The sequence below is a fragment of the Idiotropiscis lumnitzeri genome, chromosome 16 (assembly GCF_059441095.1).
Source record: "Idiotropiscis lumnitzeri isolate Australia: NSW breed Sydney's pygmy pipehorse chromosome 16, RoL_Ilum_1.0, whole genome shotgun sequence".
Lineage (NCBI taxonomy): Eukaryota > Metazoa > Chordata > Actinopteri > Syngnathiformes > Syngnathidae > Idiotropiscis > Idiotropiscis lumnitzeri.
The window spans coordinates 4,589,384-4,610,737 of NC_142406.1; the positions used below are offsets into that span (position 1 = coordinate 4,589,384).

At 45.4% G+C, this 21,354-nt stretch overlaps 31 non-coding genes across 31 annotated transcripts; all 31 read right to left on the reverse strand.

Annotated features, from left to right (window-relative positions):
* Positions 1 to 219: 219 nt before the first annotated feature.
* Positions 220 to 293, reverse strand: trnan-guu (transfer RNA asparagine (anticodon GUU)). The gene has a single exon. It is a non-coding gene; the product is annotated as a tRNA-Asn (tRNA).
* Positions 294 to 712: 419 nt separating this feature from the next.
* Positions 713 to 786, reverse strand: trnan-guu (transfer RNA asparagine (anticodon GUU)). The gene has a single exon. It is a non-coding gene; the product is annotated as a tRNA-Asn (tRNA).
* Positions 787 to 1,935: 1,149 nt separating this feature from the next.
* Positions 1,936 to 2,009, reverse strand: trnan-guu (transfer RNA asparagine (anticodon GUU)). The gene has a single exon. It is a non-coding gene; the product is annotated as a tRNA-Asn (tRNA).
* A 432-nt stretch (positions 2,010 to 2,441) lies between these two features.
* trnan-guu (transfer RNA asparagine (anticodon GUU)) lies at positions 2,442 to 2,515 on the reverse strand. Its single transcript has one exon. It is a non-coding gene; the product is annotated as a tRNA-Asn (tRNA).
* Positions 2,516 to 3,361: 846 nt separating this feature from the next.
* Positions 3,362 to 3,435, reverse strand: trnat-agu (transfer RNA threonine (anticodon AGU)). The gene has a single exon. It is a non-coding gene; the product is annotated as a tRNA-Thr (tRNA).
* Positions 3,436 to 3,607: 172 nt separating this feature from the next.
* Positions 3,608 to 3,681, reverse strand: trnan-guu (transfer RNA asparagine (anticodon GUU)). The gene has a single exon. It is a non-coding gene; the product is annotated as a tRNA-Asn (tRNA).
* Positions 3,682 to 3,854: 173 nt separating this feature from the next.
* On the reverse strand, positions 3,855 to 3,928 carry trnan-guu (transfer RNA asparagine (anticodon GUU)). The gene has a single exon. It is a non-coding gene; the product is annotated as a tRNA-Asn (tRNA).
* A 1,185-nt stretch (positions 3,929 to 5,113) lies between these two features.
* On the reverse strand, positions 5,114 to 5,187 carry trnan-guu (transfer RNA asparagine (anticodon GUU)). The gene has a single exon. It is a non-coding gene; the product is annotated as a tRNA-Asn (tRNA).
* Positions 5,188 to 5,371: 184 nt separating this feature from the next.
* Positions 5,372 to 5,445, reverse strand: trnan-guu (transfer RNA asparagine (anticodon GUU)). Its single transcript has one exon. It is a non-coding gene; the product is annotated as a tRNA-Asn (tRNA).
* A 186-nt stretch (positions 5,446 to 5,631) lies between these two features.
* Positions 5,632 to 5,705, reverse strand: trnan-guu (transfer RNA asparagine (anticodon GUU)). The gene has a single exon. It is a non-coding gene; the product is annotated as a tRNA-Asn (tRNA).
* Positions 5,706 to 6,371: 666 nt separating this feature from the next.
* On the reverse strand, positions 6,372 to 6,445 carry trnan-guu (transfer RNA asparagine (anticodon GUU)). The gene has a single exon. It is a non-coding gene; the product is annotated as a tRNA-Asn (tRNA).
* A 690-nt stretch (positions 6,446 to 7,135) lies between these two features.
* trnan-guu (transfer RNA asparagine (anticodon GUU)) lies at positions 7,136 to 7,209 on the reverse strand. The gene has a single exon. It is a non-coding gene; the product is annotated as a tRNA-Asn (tRNA).
* Positions 7,210 to 7,381: 172 nt separating this feature from the next.
* On the reverse strand, positions 7,382 to 7,455 carry trnan-guu (transfer RNA asparagine (anticodon GUU)). Its single transcript has one exon. It is a non-coding gene; the product is annotated as a tRNA-Asn (tRNA).
* An 846-nt stretch (positions 7,456 to 8,301) lies between these two features.
* trnat-agu (transfer RNA threonine (anticodon AGU)) lies at positions 8,302 to 8,375 on the reverse strand. The gene has a single exon. It is a non-coding gene; the product is annotated as a tRNA-Thr (tRNA).
* Positions 8,376 to 8,547: 172 nt separating this feature from the next.
* trnan-guu (transfer RNA asparagine (anticodon GUU)) lies at positions 8,548 to 8,621 on the reverse strand. Its single transcript has one exon. It is a non-coding gene; the product is annotated as a tRNA-Asn (tRNA).
* A 419-nt stretch (positions 8,622 to 9,040) lies between these two features.
* On the reverse strand, positions 9,041 to 9,114 carry trnan-guu (transfer RNA asparagine (anticodon GUU)). The gene has a single exon. It is a non-coding gene; the product is annotated as a tRNA-Asn (tRNA).
* Positions 9,115 to 9,547: 433 nt separating this feature from the next.
* trnan-guu (transfer RNA asparagine (anticodon GUU)) lies at positions 9,548 to 9,621 on the reverse strand. The gene has a single exon. It is a non-coding gene; the product is annotated as a tRNA-Asn (tRNA).
* Positions 9,622 to 9,793: 172 nt separating this feature from the next.
* trnan-guu (transfer RNA asparagine (anticodon GUU)) lies at positions 9,794 to 9,867 on the reverse strand. Its single transcript has one exon. It is a non-coding gene; the product is annotated as a tRNA-Asn (tRNA).
* A 936-nt stretch (positions 9,868 to 10,803) lies between these two features.
* On the reverse strand, positions 10,804 to 10,877 carry trnat-agu (transfer RNA threonine (anticodon AGU)). Its single transcript has one exon. It is a non-coding gene; the product is annotated as a tRNA-Thr (tRNA).
* A 172-nt stretch (positions 10,878 to 11,049) lies between these two features.
* trnan-guu (transfer RNA asparagine (anticodon GUU)) lies at positions 11,050 to 11,123 on the reverse strand. The gene has a single exon. It is a non-coding gene; the product is annotated as a tRNA-Asn (tRNA).
* Positions 11,124 to 11,789: 666 nt separating this feature from the next.
* trnan-guu (transfer RNA asparagine (anticodon GUU)) lies at positions 11,790 to 11,863 on the reverse strand. The gene has a single exon. It is a non-coding gene; the product is annotated as a tRNA-Asn (tRNA).
* Positions 11,864 to 13,023: 1,160 nt separating this feature from the next.
* trnai-aau (transfer RNA isoleucine (anticodon AAU)) lies at positions 13,024 to 13,097 on the reverse strand. Its single transcript has one exon. It is a non-coding gene; the product is annotated as a tRNA-Ile (tRNA).
* A 172-nt stretch (positions 13,098 to 13,269) lies between these two features.
* trnan-guu (transfer RNA asparagine (anticodon GUU)) lies at positions 13,270 to 13,343 on the reverse strand. The gene has a single exon. It is a non-coding gene; the product is annotated as a tRNA-Asn (tRNA).
* A 1,181-nt stretch (positions 13,344 to 14,524) lies between these two features.
* On the reverse strand, positions 14,525 to 14,598 carry trnat-agu (transfer RNA threonine (anticodon AGU)). The gene has a single exon. It is a non-coding gene; the product is annotated as a tRNA-Thr (tRNA).
* A 172-nt stretch (positions 14,599 to 14,770) lies between these two features.
* On the reverse strand, positions 14,771 to 14,844 carry trnan-guu (transfer RNA asparagine (anticodon GUU)). The gene has a single exon. It is a non-coding gene; the product is annotated as a tRNA-Asn (tRNA).
* Positions 14,845 to 15,510: 666 nt separating this feature from the next.
* Positions 15,511 to 15,584, reverse strand: trnan-guu (transfer RNA asparagine (anticodon GUU)). The gene has a single exon. It is a non-coding gene; the product is annotated as a tRNA-Asn (tRNA).
* A 1,406-nt stretch (positions 15,585 to 16,990) lies between these two features.
* trnan-guu (transfer RNA asparagine (anticodon GUU)) lies at positions 16,991 to 17,064 on the reverse strand. The gene has a single exon. It is a non-coding gene; the product is annotated as a tRNA-Asn (tRNA).
* Positions 17,065 to 17,237: 173 nt separating this feature from the next.
* On the reverse strand, positions 17,238 to 17,311 carry trnan-guu (transfer RNA asparagine (anticodon GUU)). Its single transcript has one exon. It is a non-coding gene; the product is annotated as a tRNA-Asn (tRNA).
* A 416-nt stretch (positions 17,312 to 17,727) lies between these two features.
* trnan-guu (transfer RNA asparagine (anticodon GUU)) lies at positions 17,728 to 17,801 on the reverse strand. Its single transcript has one exon. It is a non-coding gene; the product is annotated as a tRNA-Asn (tRNA).
* A 2,248-nt stretch (positions 17,802 to 20,049) lies between these two features.
* On the reverse strand, positions 20,050 to 20,123 carry trnan-guu (transfer RNA asparagine (anticodon GUU)). Its single transcript has one exon. It is a non-coding gene; the product is annotated as a tRNA-Asn (tRNA).
* A 666-nt stretch (positions 20,124 to 20,789) lies between these two features.
* Positions 20,790 to 20,863, reverse strand: trnan-guu (transfer RNA asparagine (anticodon GUU)). The gene has a single exon. It is a non-coding gene; the product is annotated as a tRNA-Asn (tRNA).
* Between the last annotated feature and the right edge of the window lie 491 nt (positions 20,864 to 21,354).

Below are 21,354 nucleotides of genomic sequence, written 5' to 3' on the forward strand. Positions count from 1 at the left end.
TTCCAGTTAACAGCCGAACGCGCTCACCGATTGCGCCACAGAGACATGTCTACTGCTAAGATTTTACACATATTAGCCAATTCTTTGCCAAAGTCATTGCAGCAAAAAGGCAATCAGAAACCCTTGTCTTGGTCCCAGGTGAGCTTGAACCACTTAACCTTCAGTTCACAACCGAATGCGCAAACCAATACCAAATTTGAAAACCATAATGCTTGTGCACGTCCCTGGGTGGGTTTGAACCACCAACCTTTCAGTTAACAGCCGAACGCGCTCACCGATTGCGCCACAGAGACTTGTCTACTGCTAAGATTTTACACATATTAGCCAATTCTTTGCCAAAGGATTTGCCACGAAGAGCACTCGGAATCCCTTGACTTTGTCCCAGGTGAACTTAAACTACCAACCCTTCAGTTCACAACCGAATGTGCAAACCGATACCAAATTTGATAACCAAAATGCTTGTGCACGTACCTGGGTGGGCTTGAACCACCAACCTTTCAGTTAACAGCCGAACACGCTCACCAATTGCGCCACAGAGACATATGCAGGGGATTACTAATATTCGATTTGACACATATATCCCAATTCTTCGCCAAGAAACTGCACTCAGAAACCCTTGACTTTGTACCAGGTGAGCATGAACCACCAATCCTTCAGTTCACAAACGAATGAGCAAAGCTATATTAAATTTGAAAACTGAAGTCCACTCGTTCGTCCCTGGGTGGGCTTGAACCACCAACCTTTCAGTTAACAGCCGAACGCGCTCACCGATTGCGCCACAGAGACATGTCTACAGCTGAGATTTTACACATATTAGCCAATTCTTTGCCAAAGGAGTTGCCACGAAGAGCACTCAGAATCCCTTAACTTTGTCCCAGTGAACTTGAACCACCAACCCTTCAGTTCACAACCGAATGTGCACCAAATTTTATAACCAAAATGCTTGTGCACGTCCCTGGGTGGGCTTGAACCACCAACCTTTCAGTTAACAGCCGAACGCTCTCATCGATTGCGCCACAGAGACATGTCTACTGCTAAGATTTTACACATATTAGCCAATTCTTTGCCATAGGAGTTGCCATGAAGAGCACTCAGAATCCCTTGACCTTGTCCCAGTGAAATTGAAGCACCAACCCTTCAGTTCACAACCGAATGTGCAAACCAATACCAAATTTGATAACCAAAATGCTTGCGCACATGCCTAGGTGGGCTTGAACCGCCAACCTTTCAGTTAACAGCCGAACGCTCTCATCGATTGCGCCACAGAGACATGTCTACTGCTAAGATTTTACACATATTAGCCAATTCTTTGCCAAAGGATTTGCCACGAACAGCACTCAGAATCCCTTGACTTTGTCCCAGGTGAACTTGAACCACCAACCCTTCAGTTGACAACCGAATGTGCAAACCGATACAAAATTTGATAACCAAAATCCTTGTGTGCGTCCCTGGATAGGCTTGAACCACCAAACTTTCAGTTACTCGCTGAACGCGCTCACCAATTGCGCCACAGAGACATATGCAGGGGATTACTAATATTAGATTAGACACATATATCCCAATTCTTCGCCAAGAAACGGCACTCAGAAACCCTTGACTTTGTACCAGGTGAACGTGAACCACCAACCCATCAGTTCACAAACGAATTAGCAAAGCGATATTAAATTTGAAAACTGAAGTCCACGCGTGCGTCCCTGGGTGGGTTTGAACCACCAACCTTTCAGTTAACAGACGAACGCGCTCACCGATTGCGCCACAGAGACATGTCTACTGCTAAGATTTTACACATATTAGCCAATTCTTTGCCAAAGGAGTTGCCACGAAGAGCACTCAGAATCCCTTGACTTTGTCCCAGTGAACTTGAACCACCAACCCTTCAGTTCACAAACGAATGAGCAAAGCTATATTAAATTTGAAAACTGAAGTCCTCGCGAGCGTCCCTGGGTGGGATTGAACCACCAACCTTTCAGTTAACAGCCGAACGCGCTCACCGATTGCGCCACAGAGACATGTACAATAGGATATGTATTTTTAAGATTTTACACATATAAGCCAATTCTTTGCCAAAGTCATTGCAGCAAAAGGGCACTCAGAAACCCTTGTCTTGGTCCCAGGTGAGCTTGAACCACTAAACCTTCAGTTCACAACCGAATGCGCAAACCAATACCAAATTTGAAAACCATAATGCTTGTGCACGTCCCTGGGTGGGCTTGAACCACCAACCTTTCAGTTAACAGCCGAACGCTCTCATCGACTGCGCCACAGAGACATGTCTACTGCTTAGATTTTACACATATTAGCCAATTCTTTGCCAAAGGAGTTGCCACAAAGAGCACTCAGAATCCCTTGACTTTGTCCCAGTGAACTTGAACCACCAAGCCTTCAGTTCACAAACGAATGAGATAAGCTATATTAAATTTGAAAACTGAAGTCCACGCGTGCGTCCCTGGGTGGGCTTGAACCACCAACCTTTCAGTTAACAGCCGAACGCGCTCACCGATTGCGCCACAGAGACTTGTCTACTGCTAAGATTTTACACATATTAGCCAATCCTTTGCCAAAGGATTTGCCACGAAGAGCACTCGGAATTCCTTGACTTTGTCCCAGGTGAACTTGAACCACCAACCCTTCAGTTCACAACCGAATGTGCAAACCGATACCAAATTTGATAACCAAAATTCTTGTGCACGTACCTGGGTGGGCTTGAACCACCAACCTTTCAGTTAACAGTCGAACACGCTCACCAATTGCGCCACAGAGACATATACAGGGGATTGCTAATATTAGATTTGACACATATATCCCAATTCTTCGCCAAGAAACTGCACTCAGAAACCCTTGACTTTGTACCAGGTGAACATGAACCACCAATCCTTCAGTTCACAAACGAATGAGCAAAGCTATATTAAATTTGAAAACTGAAGTCCACTCGTGCGTCCCTGGGTGGGCTTGAACCACCAACCCTTCAGTTCACAACCGAATGTGCAAACCGATACCAAATTTGATAACCAAAATGCTTGTGCACCTCCCTGGGTGGGCTTGAACCACCAACCTTTCAGTTAACAGACGAACGCGCTCACCGATTGCGCCACAGAGACATGTCTACTGCTAAGATTTTACACATATTAGCAAATTCTTTGCCAAAGGATTTGCCACGAAGAGCACTCGGAATCCCTTGACTTTGTCCCAGGTGAACTTGAACCACCAACCCTTCAGTTCACAAACGAATGAGCAAAGCTATATTAAATTTGAAAACTGAAGTCCACGAGAGCGTCCCTGGGTGGGCTTGAACCACCAACCCTTCAGTTCACAACCGAATGTGCAAACCGACATAAAATTTGATAACCAAAATCCTTGTGTGCGTCCCTGGATGGGCTTGAACCACCAAACTTTCAGTTACTCGCTGAACGCGCTCACCAATTGCGCCACAGAGACATATGCAGGGTATTACTAATATTAGATTAGACACATATATCCCAATTCTTCGCCAAGAAACGGCACTCAGAAACCCTTGACTTTGTACCAGGTGAACATGAACCACCAACCCTTCAGTTCACAAACGAATTAGCAAATCTATATTAAATTTGAAAACTGAAGTCTACGCGTGTGTCCCTGGGTGGGTTTGAACCACCAACCTTTCAGTTAACAGCCGAACGCGCTCACCGATTGCGCCACAGAGACATGTCGACTGCTAAGATTTTACACATATTAGCCAATTCTTTGCCAAAGGAGTTGCCACGAAGAGCACTCGGAATCCCTTGACTTTGTCCCAGGTGAGCTTGAACCACTAAACCTTCAGTTCACAACCGAATGCGCAAACCAATACCAAATTTGAAAACCATAATGCTTGTGCACGTCCCTGGGTGGGCTTGAACCACCAACCTTTCAGTTAACAGCCGAACGCGCTCACCAATTGCGCCACAGAGACATATGCAGGGGATTACTAATATTAGATTTGACACATATATCCCAATTCTTCGCCAAGAAACGGCACTCAGAAACCCTTGACTTTGTACCAGGTGAACTTTAACCACCAACCCTTCAGTTCACAAACGAATGAGCAAAGCTATATTAAATTTGAAAACTGAAGTCCACGCGTGCGTCCCTGGGTGGGCTTGAACCACCAACCTTTTAGTTAACAGGCGAACGCGCTCACCGATTGCGCCACAGAGACATGTAAAATAGGATATCTATTGTTAAGATTTTACACATATAAGCCAATTCTTTGCCAAAGTCATTGCAGCAAAAGGGCACTCAGAAACCCTTGTCTTGGTCCCAGGTGAGCTTGAACCACTCAACCTTCAGTTCACAACCGAATGCGCAAACCAATACCAAATTTGAAAACCATAATGCTTGTGCACGTCCCTGGGTGGGCTTGAACCACCAACCTTTCAGTTAACAGTCGAACGCGCTCACCGATTGCACCACAGAGACATGTCTGCTGCTAAGATTTTACACATATTAGCCAATTCTTTGCCAAAGGATTTGCCACGAACAGCACTCAGAATCCCTTGACTTTGTCCCAGGTGAACTTCAACCACCAACCCTTCAGTTGACAACCGAATGTGCAAACCGATACAAAATTTGATAACCAAAATCCTTGTGTGCGTCTCTGGATAGGCTTGAACCACCAAACTTTCAATTACGCGCTGAACGCGCTCACCAATTGCGCCACAGAGACATATGCAGGGGATTACTAATATTACATTAGACACATATATCCCAATTCTTCGCCAAGAAACGGCACTCAGAAACCCTTGACTTTGTACCAGGTGAACATGAACCACCAACCCTTCAGTTCACAAACGAATTAGCAAAGCTATATTAAATTAGAAAACTGAAGTCCACGCGTGCGTCCCTGGGTGGGCTTGAACCACCAACCTTTTAGTTAACAGGCGAACGCGCTCACCGATTGCGCCACAGAGACATGTAAAATAGGATATCTATTGTTAAGATTTTACACATATAAGCCAATTCTTTGCCAAAGTCATTGCAGCAAAAGGGCACTCAGAAACCCTTGTCTTGGTCCCAGGTGAGCTTGAACCACCAACCCTTCAGTTCACAAACGAATGAGCAAAGCTATATTAAATTTAAAAACTGAAGTCCACTCGTGCGTCCCTGGGTGGGCTTGAACCACCAACCTTTCAGTTAACAGCCGAACGCGCTCACCGATTGCGCCACAGAGACATGTACAATAGGATATCTATTGTTAAGATTTTACACATATAAGCCAATTCTTTGCCAAAGGAGTTGCCACGAAGAGCCCTCAGAATCCCTTGACTTTGTCCCAGTGAACTTGAACCACCAACCCTTCAGTTCACAAACGAATGAGCAAAGCTATATTAAATTTAAAAACTGAAGTCCACTCGTGCGTCCCTGGGTGGGCTTGAACCACCAACCTTTCAGTTAACAGCCGAACGCGCTCACCAATTGCGCCACAGAGACATGTACAATAGGATATCTATTGTTAAGATTTTACACATATAAGCCAATTCTTTGCCAAAGTCATTTCAGCAAAAGGGCACTCAGAAACCCTCGTCTTGGTCCCAGGTGAGCTTGAACCACTTAACCTTCAGTTCACAACCGAATGCGCAAACCAATACCAAATTTGAAAACCATAATGCTTGTGTACGTCCCTGGGTGGGCTTGAACCACCAACCTTTCAGTTAACAGCCGAACGCGCTCACCGATTGCGCCACAGAGACATGTCCACTGCTAAGATTTTACACATATTAGCCAATTCTTTGCCAAAGGAGTTGCCACGAAGAGCACTCAGAATCCCTTGACTTTGTCCCAGTGAACTTGAACCACCAAGCCTTCAGTTCACAAACGAATGAGCAAAGCTATATTAAATTTGAAAACTGAAGTCTACGCAAGCGTCCCTGGGTGGGCTTGAACCACCAACCTTCCAGTTAACAGCCGAACGCGCTCACCGATTGCGCCACAGAGACATGTCTACTGCTAAGATTTTACACATATTAGCCAATTATTTGCCAAAGGATTTGCCACGAAGAGCACTCGGAATCCCTTGACTTTGTCCCAGGTGAACTTGAACCACCAACCCTTCAGTTCACAACCGAATGTGCAAACCGATACCAAATTTGATAACCAAAATGCTTGTGCACGTACCTGGCTGGGCTTGAACCACCAACCTTTCAGTTAACAGCCGAACGTGCTCACCGATTGCGCCACAGAGACATGTCTACAGCTAGGATTTTACACATATTAGCCAATTCTTTGCCAAAGGATTTTCCACAAACAGCACTCAGAATCCCTTGACTTTGTCCCAGGTGAACTTGAACCACCAACCCTTCAGTTCACAACCGAATGAGCAAAGCTATATTAAATTTGAAAACTGAAGTCCACGCGTGCGTCCCTGGGTGGGCTTGAACCACCAACCTTTCAGTTAACAGCCGAACGCGCTCACCGATTGCGCCACAGAGACATGTCTACTGCTAAGATTTTACACATATTAGCCAATTCTTTGCCAAAGGAGTTGCCACGAAGAGCACTCAGAATCCCTTGACTTTGTCCCAGTGAACTTGAACCACCAAGCCTTCAGTTCACAAACGAAAGAGCAAAGCTATATTAAATTTGAAAACTGAAGTCCTCGCGAGCGTCCCTGGGTGGGATTGAACCACCAACCTTTCAGTTAACAGCCGAACGCACTCACCGATTGCGCCACAGAGACATGTACAATAGGATATCTATTGTTAAGATTTTACACATATAAGCCAATTCTTTGCCAAAGGAGTTGCCACGAAGAGCACTCAGAATCCCTTGACTTTGTCCCAGTGAACTTGAACCACCAACCCTTCAGTTCACAAACGAATGAGCAAAACTATATTAAATTTAAAAACTGAAGTCCACTCGTGCGTCCCTGGGTGGGCTTGAACCACCAACCTTTCAGTTAACAGCCGAACGCGCTCACCGATTGCGCGACAGAGACATGTACAATAGGATATCTATTGTTAAGATTTTACACATATAAGCCAATTCTTTGCCAAAGTCATTTCAGCAAAAGGGCACTCAGAAACCCTCGTCTTGGTCCCAGGTGAGCTTGAACCACTTAAACTTCAGTTCACAACCGAATGCGCAAACCAATACCAAATTTGAAAACCATAATGCTTGTGTACGTCCCTGGGTGGGCTTGAACCACCAACCTTTCAGTTAACAGCCGAACGCGCTCACCGATTGCGCCACAGAGACATGTCCACTGCTAAGATTTTACACATATTAGCCAATTCTTTGCCAAAGGAGTTGCCACGAAGAGCACTCAGAATCCCTTGACTTTGTCCCAGTGAACTTGAACCACCAACCCTTCAGTTCACAAACGAATGAGCAAAGCTATATTAAATTTAAAAACTGAAGTCCACTCGTGCGTCCCTGGGTGGGCTTGAACCACCAACCTTTCAGTTAACAGCCGAACGCGCTCACCGATTGCGCCACAGAGACTTGTCTACTGCTAAGATTTTACACATATTAGCCAATCCTTTGCCAAAGGATTTGCCACGAAGAGCACTCGGAATCCCTTGACTTTGTCCCAGGTGAACTTGAACCACCAACCCTTCAGTTCACAACCGAATGTGCAAACCGATACCAAATTTGATAACCAAAATTCTTGTGCACGTACCTGGGTGGGCTTGAACCACCAACCTTTCAGTTAACAGTCGAACACGCTCACCAATTGCGCCACAGAGACATATACAGGGGATTACTAATATTAGATTTGACACATATATCCCAATTCTTCGCCAAGAAACTGCACTCAGAAACCCTTGACTTTGTACCAGGTGAACATGAACCACCAATCCTTCAGTTCACAAACGAATGAGCAAAGCTATATTAAATTTGAAAACTGAAGTCCACTCGTGCGTCCCTGGGTGGGCTTGAACCACCAACCCTTCAGTTCACAACCGAATGTGCAAACCGATACCAAATTTGATAACCAAAATGCTTGTGCACCTCCCTGGGTGGGCTTGAACCACCAACCTTTCAGTTAACAGACGAACGCGCTCACCGATTGCGCCACAGAGACATGTCTACTGCTAAGATTTTACACATATTAGCAAATTCTTTGCCAAAGGATTTGCCACGAAGAGCACTCGGAATCCCTTGACTTTGTCCCAGGTGAACTTGAACCACCAACCCTTCAGTTCACAAACGAATGAGCAAAGCTATATTAAATTTGAAAACTGAAGTCCACGAGAGCGTCCCTGGGTGGGCTTGAACCACCAACCCTTCAGTTCACAACCGAATGTGCAAACCGACATAAAATTTGATAACCAAAATCCTTGTGTGCGTCCCTGGATGGGCTTGAACCACCAAACTTTCAGTTACTCGCTGAACGCGCTCACCAATTGCGCCACAGAGACATATGCAGGGTATTACTAATATTAGATTAGACACATATATCCCAATTCTTCGCCAAGAAACGGCACTCAGAAACCCTTGACTTTGTACCAGGTGAACATGAACCACCAACCCTTCAGTTCACAAACGAATTAGCAAATCTATATTAAATTTGAAAACTAAAGTCGACGCGTGTGTCCCTGGGTGGGTTTGAACCACCAACCTTTCAGTTAACAGCCGAACGCGCTCACCGATTGCGCCACAGAGACATGTCGACTGCTAAGATTTTACACATATTAGCCAATTCTTTGCCAAAGGAGTTGCCACGAAGAGCACTCGGAATCCCTTGACTTTGTCCCAGGTGAGCTTGAACCACTAAACCTTCAGTTCACAACCGAATGCGCAAACCAATACCAAATTTGAAAACCATAATGCTTATGCACGTCCCTTGGTGGGCTTGAACCACCAACCTTTCAGTTAACAGCCGAACGCGCTCACCGATTGCGCCACAGAGACATGTCTACTGCTAAGATTTTACACATATTAGCCAATTCTTTGCCAAAGGAGTTGCCACGAAGAGCCCTCAGAATCCCTTGACTTTGTCCCAGTGAACTTGAACCACCAACCCTTCAGTTCACAAACGAATGAGCAAAGCTATATTAAATTTAAAAACTGAAGTCCACTCGTGCGTCCCTGGGTGGGCTTGAACCACCAACCTTTCAGTTAACAGCCGAACGCGCTCACCGATTGCGCCACAGAGACATGTACAATAGGATATCTATTGTTAAGATTTGACACATATATCCCAATTCTTCGCCAAGAAACTGCACTCAGAATCCCTTGACTTTGTCCCAGTGAACTTGAACCACCAACCCTTCAGTTCACAAACGAATGAGCAAAACTATATTAAATTTAAAAACTGAAGTCCACTCGTGCGTCCCTGGGTGGGCTTGAACCACCAACCTTTCAGTTAACAGCCGAACGCGCTCACCGATTGCGCGACAGAGACATGTACAATAGGATATCTATTGTTAAGATTTTACACATATAAGCCAATTCTTTGCCAAAGTCATTTCAGCAAAAGGGCACTCAGAAACCCTCGTCTTGGTCCCAGGTGAGCTTGAACCACTTAAACTTCAGTTCACAACCGAATGCGCAAACCAATACCAAATTTGAAAACCATAATGCTTGTGTACGTCCCTGGGTGGGCTTGAACCACCAACCTTTCAGTTAACAGCCGAACGCGCTCACCGATTGCGCCACAGAGACATGTCCACTGCTAAGATTTTACACATATTAGCCAATTCTTTGCCAAAGGAGTTGCCACGAAGAGCACTCAGAATCCCTTGACTTTGTCCCAGTGAACTTGAACCACCAACCCTTCAGTTCACAAACGAATGAGCAAAGCTATATTAAATTTAAAAACTGAAGTCCACTCGTGCGTCCCTGGGTGGGCTTGAACCACCAACCTTTCAGTTAACAGCCGAACGCGCTCACCGATTGCGCCACAGAGACTTGTCTACTGCTAAGATTTTACACATATTAGCCAATCCTTTGCCAAAGGATTTGCCACGAAGAGCACTCGGAATCCCTTGACTTTGTCCCAGGTGAACTTGAACCACCAACCCTTCAGTTCACAACCGAATGTGCAAACCGATACCAAATTTGATAACCAAAATTCTTGTGCACGTACCTGGGTGGGCTTGAACCACCAACCTTTCAGTTAACAGTCGAACACGCTCACCAATTGCGCCACAGAGACATATACAGGGGATTACTAATATTAGATTTGACACATATATCCCAATTCTTCGCCAAGAAACTGCACTCAGAAACCCTTGACTTTGTACCAGGTGAACATGAACCACCAATCCTTCAGTTCACAAACGAATGAGCAAAGCTATATTAAATTTGAAAACTGAAGTCCACTCGTGCGTCCCTGGGTGGGCTTGAACCACCAACCCTTCAGTTCACAACCGAATGTGCAAACCGATACCAAATTTGATAACCAAAATGCTTGTGCACCTCCCTGGGTGGGCTTGAACCACCAACCTTTCAGTTAACAGACGAACGCGCTCACCGATTGCGCCACAGAGACATGTCTACTGCTAAGATTTTACACATATTAGCAAATTCTTTGCCAAAGGATTTGCCACGAAGAGCACTCGGAATCCCTTGACTTTGTCCCAGGTGAACTTGAACCACCAACCCTTCAGTTCACAAACGAATGAGCAAAGCTATATTAAATTTGAAAACTGAAGTCCACGAGAGCGTCCCTGGGTGGGCTTGAACCACCAACCCTTCAGTTCACAACCGAATGTGCAAACCGACATAAAATTTGATAACCAAAATCCTTGTGTGCGTCCCTGGATGGGCTTGAACCACCAACCCTTCAGTTCACAACCGAATGTGCAAACCGACATAAAATTTGATAACCAAAATCCTTGTGTGCGTCCCTGGATGGGCTTGAACCACCAAACTTTCAGTTACTCGCTGAACGCGCTCACCAATTGCGCCACAGAGACATATGCAGGGGATTACTAATAATAGATTTGACACATATATCCCAATTCTTCGCCAAGAAACGGCACTCAGAAAACCTTGACTTTGTACCAGGTGAACATGAACCACCAACCCTTCAGTTCACAAACGAATTAGCAAATCTATATTAAATTTGAAAACTGAAGTCGACGCGTGCGTCCCTGGGTGGGTTTGAACCACCAACCTTTCAGTTAACAGCCGAACGCGCTCACCGATTGCGCCACAGAGACATGTCGACTGCTAAGATTTTACACATATTAGCCAATTCTTTGCCAAAGGAGTTGCCACGAAGAGCACTCGGAATCCCTTGACTTTGTCCCAGGTGAGCTTGAACCACTAAACCTTCAGTTCACAACCGAATGCGCAAACCAATACCAAATTTGAAAACCATAATGCTTGTGCACGTCCCTGGGTGGGCTTGAACCACCAACCTTTCAGTTAACAGTCGAACACGCTCACCGATTGCACCACAGAGACATGTCTGCTGCTAAGATTTTACACATATTAGCCAATTCTTTGCCAAAGGATTTGCCACGAACAGCACTCAGAATCCCTTGACTTTGTCCCAGGTGAACTTGAACCACCAACCCTTCAGTTGACAACCGAATGTGCAAACCGATACAAAATTTGATAACCAAAATCCTTGTGTGCGTCTCTGGATAGGCTTGAACCACCAAACTTTCAATTACGCGCTGAACGCGCTCACCAATTGCGCCACAGAGACATATGCAGGGGATTACTAATAATAGATTTGACACATATATCCCAATACTTCGCCAAGAAACGGCACTCAGAAAACCTCGACTTTGTACCAGGTGAACATGAACCACCAACCCTTCAGTTCACAAACGAATGAGCAAAGCTATATTAAATTTGAAAACTGAAGTCCACACGTGCGTCCCTGGGTGGGTTTGAACCACCAACCTTTCAGTTAACAGCCGAACGCGCTCACCGATTGCGCCACAGAGACATGTCTTCTGCTAAGATTTTACACATATTAGCCAATTCTTTGCCAAAGGAGTTGCCACGAAGAGCACTCAGAATCCCTTGACTTTGTGCCAGGTGAACTTGAACCACCAACCCTTCAGTTCACAACCGAATGCGCAAACCGATACAAAATTTGAAAACCAAAATCCTTGTGCGCGTCCCTGGATGGGCTTGAACCACCAACCTTTCAGTTAACAGCCGAACGCGCTCACCGATTGCGCCACAGAGACATGTCTACTGCTAAGATTTTACACATATTAGCCAATTCTTTGCCAAAGGATTTGCCACGAAGAGCACTCTGAATCCCTTGACTTTGTCCCAGGTGAACTTGAACCACCAACCCTTCAGTTGACAACCGAATGTGCAAACCGATACCAAATTTGATAACCAAAATGCTTGTGCACGTCCCTGGGTGGGCTTGAACCACCAACCTTTCAGTTAACAGTCGAACGCGCTCACCGATTGCACCACAGAGACATGTCTGCTGCTAAGATTTTACACATATTAACCAATTCTTTGCCAAAGGATTTGCCACGAACAGCACTCAGAATCCCTTGACTTTGTCCCAGGTGAACTTGAACCACCAACCCTTCAGTTGACAACCGAATGTGCAAACCGATACAAAATTTGATAACCAAAATCCTTGTGTGCGTCCCTGGATAGGCTTGAACCACCAAACTTTCAATTACGCGCTGAACGCGCTCACCAATTGCGCCACAGAGACATATGCAGGGGATTACTAATAATAGATTTGACACATATATCCCAATTCTTCGCCAAGAAACGGCACTCAGAAAACCTTGACTTTGTACCAGGTGAACATGAACCACCAACCCTTCAGTTCACAACCGAATGTGCAAACCGATACCAAATTTGATAACCAAATTGATTGTGCACCTCCCTGGGTGGGCTTGAACAACCAACCTTTCAGTTAACAGACGAACGCGCTCACCGATTGCGCCACAGAGACATGTCTACTGCTAAGATTTTACACATATTAGCAAATTCTTTGCCAAAGGATTTGCCACGAAGAGCACTCGGAATCCCTTGACTTTGTCCCAGGTGAACTTGAACCACCAACCCTTCAGTTCACAAACGAATGAGCAAAGCTATATTAAATTTGAAAACTGAAGTCCACGAGAGCGTCCCTGGGTGGGCTTGAACCACCAAACTTTCAGTTATTCGCTGAACGCGCTCACCAATTGCGCCACAGAGACATATGCAGGGTATTACTAATATTAGATTAGACACATATATCCCAATTCTTCGCCAAGAAACGGCACTCAGAAACCCTTGACTTTGTACCAGGTGAACATGAACCACCAACCCTTCAGTTCACAAACGAATTAGCAAATCTATATTAAATTTGAAAACTGAAGTCGACGCGTGCGTCCCTGGGTGGGTTTGAACCACCAACCTTTCAGTTAACAGCCGAACGCGCTCACCGATTGCGCCACAGAGACATGTCGACTGCCAAGATTTTACACATATTAGCCAATTCTTTGCCAAAGGAGTTGCCACGAAGAGCACTCGGAATCCCTTGACTTTGTCCCAGGTGAGCTTGAACCACTAAACCTTCAGTTCACAACCGAATGCGCAAACCAATACCAAATTTGAAAACCATAATGCTTGTGCACGTCCCTGGTGGGGCTTGAACCACCAACCTTTCAGTTAACAGCCGAACGCGCTCACCGATTGCGCCACAGAGACATGTCGACTGCTAAGATTTTACACATATTAGCCAATTCTTTGCCAAAGGAGTTGCCACGAAGAGCACTCAATCCCTTGACTTTGTCCCAGGTGAACTTGAACCACCAACCCTTCAGTTCACAACCGAATGTGCAAACCGATACCAAATTTGATAACCAAAATTCTTGTGCACGTACCTGGGTGGGCTTGAACCACCAACCTTTCAGTTAACAGTCGAACACGCTCACCAATTGCGCCACAGAGACATATACAGGGGATTACTAATATTAGATTTGACACATATATCCCAATTCTTCGCCAAGAAACTGCACTCAGAAACCCTTGACTTTGTACCAGGTGAACATGAACCACCAATCCTTCAGTTCACAAACGAATGAGCAAAGCTATATTAAATTTGAAAACTGAAGTCCACTCGTGCGTCCCTGGGTGGGCTTGAACCACCAACCCTTCAGTTCACAACCGAATGTGCAAACCGATACCAAATTTGATAACCAAAATGCTTGTGCACCTCCCTGGGTGGGCTTGAACCACCAACCTTTCAGTTAACAGACGAACGCGCTCACCGATTGCGCCACAGAGACATGTCTACTGCTAAGATTTTACACATATTAGCAAATTCTTTGCCAAAGGATTTGCCACGAAGAGCACTCGGAATCCCTTGACTTTGTCCCAGGTGAACTTGAACCACCAACCCTTCAGTTCACAAACGAATGAGCAAAGCTATATTAAATTTGAAAACTGAAGTCCACGAGAGCGTCCCTGGGTGGGCTTGAACCACCAACCCTTCAGTTCACAACCGAATGTGCAAACCGACATAAAATTTGATAACCAAAATCCTTGTGTGCGTCCCTGGATGGGCTTGAACCACCAACCCTTCAGTTCACAACCGAATGTGCAAACCGACATAAAATTTGATAACCAAAATCCTTGTGTGCGTCCCTGGATGGGTTTGAACCACCAAACTTTCAGTTACTCGCTGAACGCGCTCACCAATTGCGCCACAGAGACATATGCAGGGTATTACTAATATTAGATTAGACACATATATCCCAATTCTTCGCCAAGAAACGGCACTCAGAAACCCTTGACTTTGTACCAGGTGAACATGAACCACCAACCCTTCAGTTCACAAACGAATTAGCAAATCTATATTAAATTTGAAAACTGAAGTCGACTCGTGCGTCCCTGGGTGGGTTTGAACCACCAACCTTTCAGTTAACAGCCGAACGCGCTCACCGATTGCGCCACAGAGACATGTCGACTGCTAAGATTTTACACATATTAGCCAATTCTTTGCCAAAGGAGTTGCCACGAAGAGCACTCGGAATCCCTTGACTTTGTCCCAGGTGAGCTTGAACCACTAAACCTTCAGTTCACAACCGAATGCGCAAACCAATACCAAATTTGAAAACCATAATGCTTGTGCACGTCCCTGGGTGGGCTTGAACAACCAACCTTTCAGTTAACAGTCGAACACGCTCACCGATTGCACCACAGAGACATGTCTGCTGCTAAGATTTTACACATATTAGCCAATTCTTTGCCAAAGGATTTGCCACGAACAGCACTCAGAATCCCTTGACTTTGTCCCAGGTGAACTTGAACCACCAACCCTTCAGTTGACAACCGAATGTGCAAACCGATACAAAATTTGATAACCAAAATCCTTGTGTGCGTCTCTGGATAGGCTTGAACCACCAAACTTTCAATTACGCGCTGAACGCGCTCACCAATTGCGCCACAGAGACATATGCAGGGGATTACTAATAATAGATTTGACACATATATCCCAATTCTTCGCCAAGAAACGGCACTCAGAAAACCTCGACTTTGTACCAGGTGAACATGAACCACCAACCCTTCAGTTCACAAACGAATGAGCAAAGCTATATTAAATTTGAAAACTGAAGTCCACACGTGCGTCCCTGGGTGGGTTTGAACCACCAACCTTTCAGTTAACAGCCGAACGCGCTCACCGATTGCGCCACAGAGACATGTCTTCTGCTAAGATTTTACACATATTAGCCAATTCTTTGCCAAAGGAGTTGCCACGAAGAGCACTCAGAATCCCTTGACTTTGTGCCAGGTGAACTTGAACCACCAACCCTTCAGTTCACAACCGAATGCGCAAACCGATACAAAATTTGAAAACCAAAATCCTTGTGCGCGTCCCTGGATGGGGTTGAACCACCAACCTTTCAGTTAACAGCCGAACGCGCTCACCGATTGCGCCACAGAGACATGTCTACTGCTAAGATTTTACACATATTAGCCAATTCTTTGCCAAAGGATTTGCCACGAAGAGCACTCTGAATCCCTTGACTTTGTCCCAGGTGAACTTGAACCACCAACCCTTCAGTTGACAACCGAATGTGCAAACCGATACCAAATTTGATAACCAAAATGCTTGTGCACGTCCCTGGGTGGGCTTGAACCACCAACCTTGCAGTTAACAGTCGAACGCGCTCACCGATTGCACCACAGAGACATGTCTGCTGCTAAGATTTTACACATATTAACCAATTCTTTGCCAAAGGATTTGCCACGAACAGCACTCAGAATCCCTTGACTTTGTCCCAGGTGAACTTGAACCACCAACCCTTCAGTTGACAACCGAATGTGCAAACCGATACAAAATTTGATAACCAAAATCCTTGTGTGCGTCCCTGGATAGGCTTGAACCACCAAACTTTCAATTACGCGCTGAACGCGCTCACCAATTGCGCCACAGAGACATATGCAGGGGATTACTAATAATAGATTTGACACATATATCCCAATTCTTCGCCAAGAAACGGCACTCAGAAAACCTTGACTTTGTACCAGGTGAACATGAACCACCAACCCTTCAGTTCACAACCGAATGTGCAAACCGATACCAAATTTGATAACCAAATTGATTGTGCACCTCCCTGGGTGGGCTTGAACCACCAACCTTTCAGTTAACAGACGAACGCGCTCACCGATTGCGCCACAGAGACATGTCTACTGCTAAGATTTTACACATATTAGCAAATTCTTTGCCAAAGGATTTGCCACGAAGAGCACTCGGAATCCCTTGACTTTGTCCCAGGTGAACTTGAACCACCAACCCTTCAGTTCACAAACGAATGAGCAAAGCTATATTAAATTTGAAAACTGAAGTCCACGAGAGCGTCCCTGGGTGAGCTTGAACCACCAAACTTTCAGTTATTCGCTGAACGCGCTCACCAATTGCGCCACAGAGACATATGCAGGGTATTACTAATATTAGATTAGACACATATATCCCAATTCTTCGCCAAGAAACGGCACTCAGAAACCCTTGACTTTGTACCAGGTGAACATGAACCACCAACCCTTCAGTTCACAAACGAATTAGCAAATCTATATTAAATTTGAAAACTGAAGTCGACGCGTGCGTCCCTGGGTGGGTTTGAACCACCAACCTTTCAGTTAACAGCCGAACGCGCTCACCGATTGCGCCACAGAGACATGTCGACTGCTAAGATTTTACACATATTAGCCAATTCTTTGCCAAAGGAGTTGCCACGAAGAGCACTCGGAATCCCTTGACTTTGTCCCAGGTGAGCTTGAACCACTAAACCTTCAGTTCACAACCGAATGCGCAAACCAATACCAAATTTGAAAACCATAATGCTTGTGCACGTCCCTGGGTGGGCTTGAACCACCAACCTTTCAGTTAACAGCCGAACGCGCTCACCGATTGCGCCACAGAGACATGTCCACTGCTAAGATTTTACACATATTAGCCAATTCTTTGCCAAAGGAGTTGCCACGAAGAGCACTCAGAATCCCTTGACTTTGTCCCAGTGAACTTGAACCACCAACCCTTCAGTTCACAAACGAATGAGCAAAGCTAGATTAAATTTAAAAACTGAAGTCCACTCGTGCGTCCCTGGGTGGGCTTGAACCACCAACCTTTCAGTTAACAGACGAACGCGCTCACCGATTGCGCCACAGAGACATGTCGACTGCTAAGATTTTACACATATTAGCCAATTCTTTGCCAAAGGAGTTGCCACGAAGAGCACTCAATCCCTTGACTTTGTCCCAGTGAACTTGAACCACCAACCCTTCAGTTCACAAACGAATGAGCAAAGCTATATTAAATTTGAAAACTGAAGTCCTCGCGAGCGTCCCTGGGTGGGATTGAACCACCAACCTTTCAGTTAACAGCCGAACGCGCTCACCGATTGCGCCACAGAGACATGTACAATAGGATATCTATTGTTAAGATTTTACACATATAAGCCAATTCTTTGCCAAAGTCATTTCAGCAAAAGGGCACTCAGAAACCCTCGTCTTGGTCCCAGGTGAGCTTGAACCACTTAACCTTCAGTTCACAACCGAATGCGCAAACCAATACCAAATTTGAAAACCATAATGCTTGTGCTCGTACCTGGGTGGGCTTGAACCACCAACCTTTCAGTTAACAGCCGAACGCGCTAACCGATTGCGCCACAGAGACATGTCGACTGCTAAGATTTTACACATATTAGCTAATTCTTTGCCAAAGGAGTTGCCACGAAGAGCACTCGGAATCCCTTGACTTTGTCCCAGGTGAACTTGAACCACCAACCCTTCAGTTCACAACCGAATGTGCAAACCGATACCAAATTTGATAACCAAAATTCTTGTGCACGTACCTGGGTGGGCTTGAACCACCAACCTTTCAGTTAACAGTCGAACACGCTCACCAATTGCGCCACAGAGACATATGCAGGGGATTACTAATATTAGATTTGACACATATATCCCAATTCTTCGCCAAGAAACTGCACTCAGAAACCCTTGACTTTGTACCAGGTGAACATGAACCACCAATCCTTCAGTTCACAAACGAATGAGCAAAGCTATATTAAATTTGAAAACTGAAGTCCACTCGTGCGTCCCTGGGTGGGCTTGAACCACCAACCTTTCAGTTAACAGCCGAACGCACTCACCGATTGCGCCACAGAGACATGTCTACTGCTAAGATTTTACACATATTAGCCAATTCTTTGCCAAAGGATTTGCCACGAAGAGCACTCTGAATCCCTTGACTTTGTCCCAGGTGAACTTGAACCACCAACCCTTCAGTTGACAACCGAATGTGCAAACCGATACCAAATTTGATAACCAAAATGCTTGTGCACGTCCCTGGGTGGGCTTGAACCACCAACCTTTCAGTTAACAGTCGAACGCGCTCACCGATTGCACCACAGAGACATGTCTGCTGCAAAGATTTTACACATATTAGCCAATTATTTGCCAAAGGATTTGCCACGAACAGCACTCAGAATCCCTTGACTTTGTCCCAGGTGAACTTGAACCACCAACCCTTCAGTTGACAACCGAATGTGCAAACCGATACAAAATTTGATAACCAAAGCCTTGTGTGCGTCCCTGGATAGGCTTGAACCACCAAACTTTCAATTACGCGCTGAACGCGCTCACCAATTGCGCCACAGAGACATATGCAGGGGATTACTAATAATAGATTTGACACATATATCCCAATTCTTCGCCAAGAAACGGCACTCAGAAAACCTTGACTTTGTACCAGGTGAACATGAACCACCAATCCTTCAGTTCACAAACGAATGAGCAAAGCTATATTAAATTTGAAAACAGAAGTCCACACGTGCGTCCCTGGGTGGGTTAGAACCACCAACCTTTCAGTTAAGAGCCGAACGCGCTCACCGATTGCGCCACAGAGACATGTCTTCTGCTAAGATTTTACACATATTAGCCAATTCTTTGCCAAAGGAGTTGCCACGAAGAGCACTCAGAATCCCTTGACTTTGTCCCAGGTGAACTTGAACCACCAACCCTTCAGTTCACAACCGAATGCGCAAACCGACACAAAATTTGAAAACCAAAATCCTTGTGTGCGTCCCTGGATGGGCTTGAACCACCAACCTTTCAGTTAACAGTCGAACGCGCTCACCGATTGCACCACAGAGACATGTCTGCTGCTAAGATTTTACACATATTAGCCAATTCTTTGCCAAAGGATTTGCCACGAACAGCACTCAGAATCCCTTGACTTTGTCCCAGGTGAACTTGAACCACCAACCCTTCAGTTGACAACCGAGTGTGCAAACCGATACAAAATTTGATAACCAAAATCCTTGTGTGCGTCCCTGGATAGGCTTGAACCACCAAACTTTCAATTACGCGCTGAACGCGCTCACCAATTGCGCCACAGAGACATATGCAGGGGATTACTAATAATAGATTTGACACATATATCCCAATTCTTCGCCAAGAAACGGCACTCAGAAAACCTTGACTTTGTACCAGGTGAACATGAACCACCAACCCTTCAGTTCACAACCGAATGTGCAAACCGATACCAAATTTGATAACCAAAATGCTTGTGCACCTCCCTGGTTGGGCTTGAACCACCAACCCTTCAGTTCACAAACGAATTAGCAAATCTATATTAAATTTGAAAACTGAAGTCGACGCGTGCGTCCCTGGGTGGGTTTGAACCACCAACCTTTCAGTTAACAGCCGAACGCGCTCACCGATTGCGCCACAGAGACATGTCGACTGCTAAGATTTTACACATATTAGCCAATTATTTGCCAAAGGAGTTGCCACGAAGAGCACTCGGAATCCCTTGACTTTGTCCCAGGTGAGCTTGAACCACGAAACCTTCAGTTCACAACCGAATGCGCAAACCAATACCAAATTTGAAAACCATAATGCTTGTGCACGTCCCTGGGTGGGCTTGAACCACCAACCTTTCAGTTAACAGTCGAACGCGCTCACCGATTGCACCACAGAGACATGTCTGCTGCTAAGATTTTACACATATTAGCCAATTCTTTGCCAAAGGATTTGCCACGAACAGCACTCAGAATCCCTTGACTTTGTCACAGGTGAACTTGAACCACCAACCCTTCAGTTGACAACCGAATGTGCAAACCGATACAAAATTTGATAACCAAAATCCTTGTGTGCGTCTCTGGATAGGCTTGAACCACCAAACTTTCAATTACGCGCTGAACGCGCTCACCAATTGCGCCACAGAGACATATGCAGGGGATTACTAATAATAGATTTGACACATATATCCCAATTCTTCGCCAAGAAACGGCACTCAGAAAACCTTGACTTTGTACCAGGTGAACATGAACCACCAACCCTTCAGTTCACAAACGAATGAGCAAAGCTATATTAAATTTGAAAACTGAAGTCCACACGTGCGTCCCTGGGTGGGTTTGAACCACCAACCTTTCAGTTAACAGCCGAACGCGCTCACCGATTGCGCCACAGAGACATGTCTTCTGCTAAGATTTTACACATATTAGCCAATTCTTTGCCAAAGGATTTGCCAAGAAGAGCACTCAGAATCCCTTGACTTTGTCCCAGGTGAACTTGAACCACCAACCCTTCAGTTCACAACCGAATGCGCAAACCGATACAAAATTTGAAAACCAAAATCCTTGTGCGCGTCCCTGGATGGGCTTGAACCACCAACCTTTCAGTTAACAGCCGAACGCGCTCACCGATTGCGCCACAGAGACATGTCTACTGCTAAGATTTTACACATATTAGCCAATTCTTTGCCAAAGGATTTGCCACGAAGAGCACTCTGAATCCCTTGACTTTGTCCCAGGTGAACTTGAACCACCAACCCTTCAGTTGACAACCGAATGTGCAAACCGATACCAAATTTGATAACCAAAATGCTTGTGCACGTCCCTGGGTGGGCTTGAACCACCAACCTTTCAGTTAACAGTCGAACGCGCTCACCGATTGCACCACAGA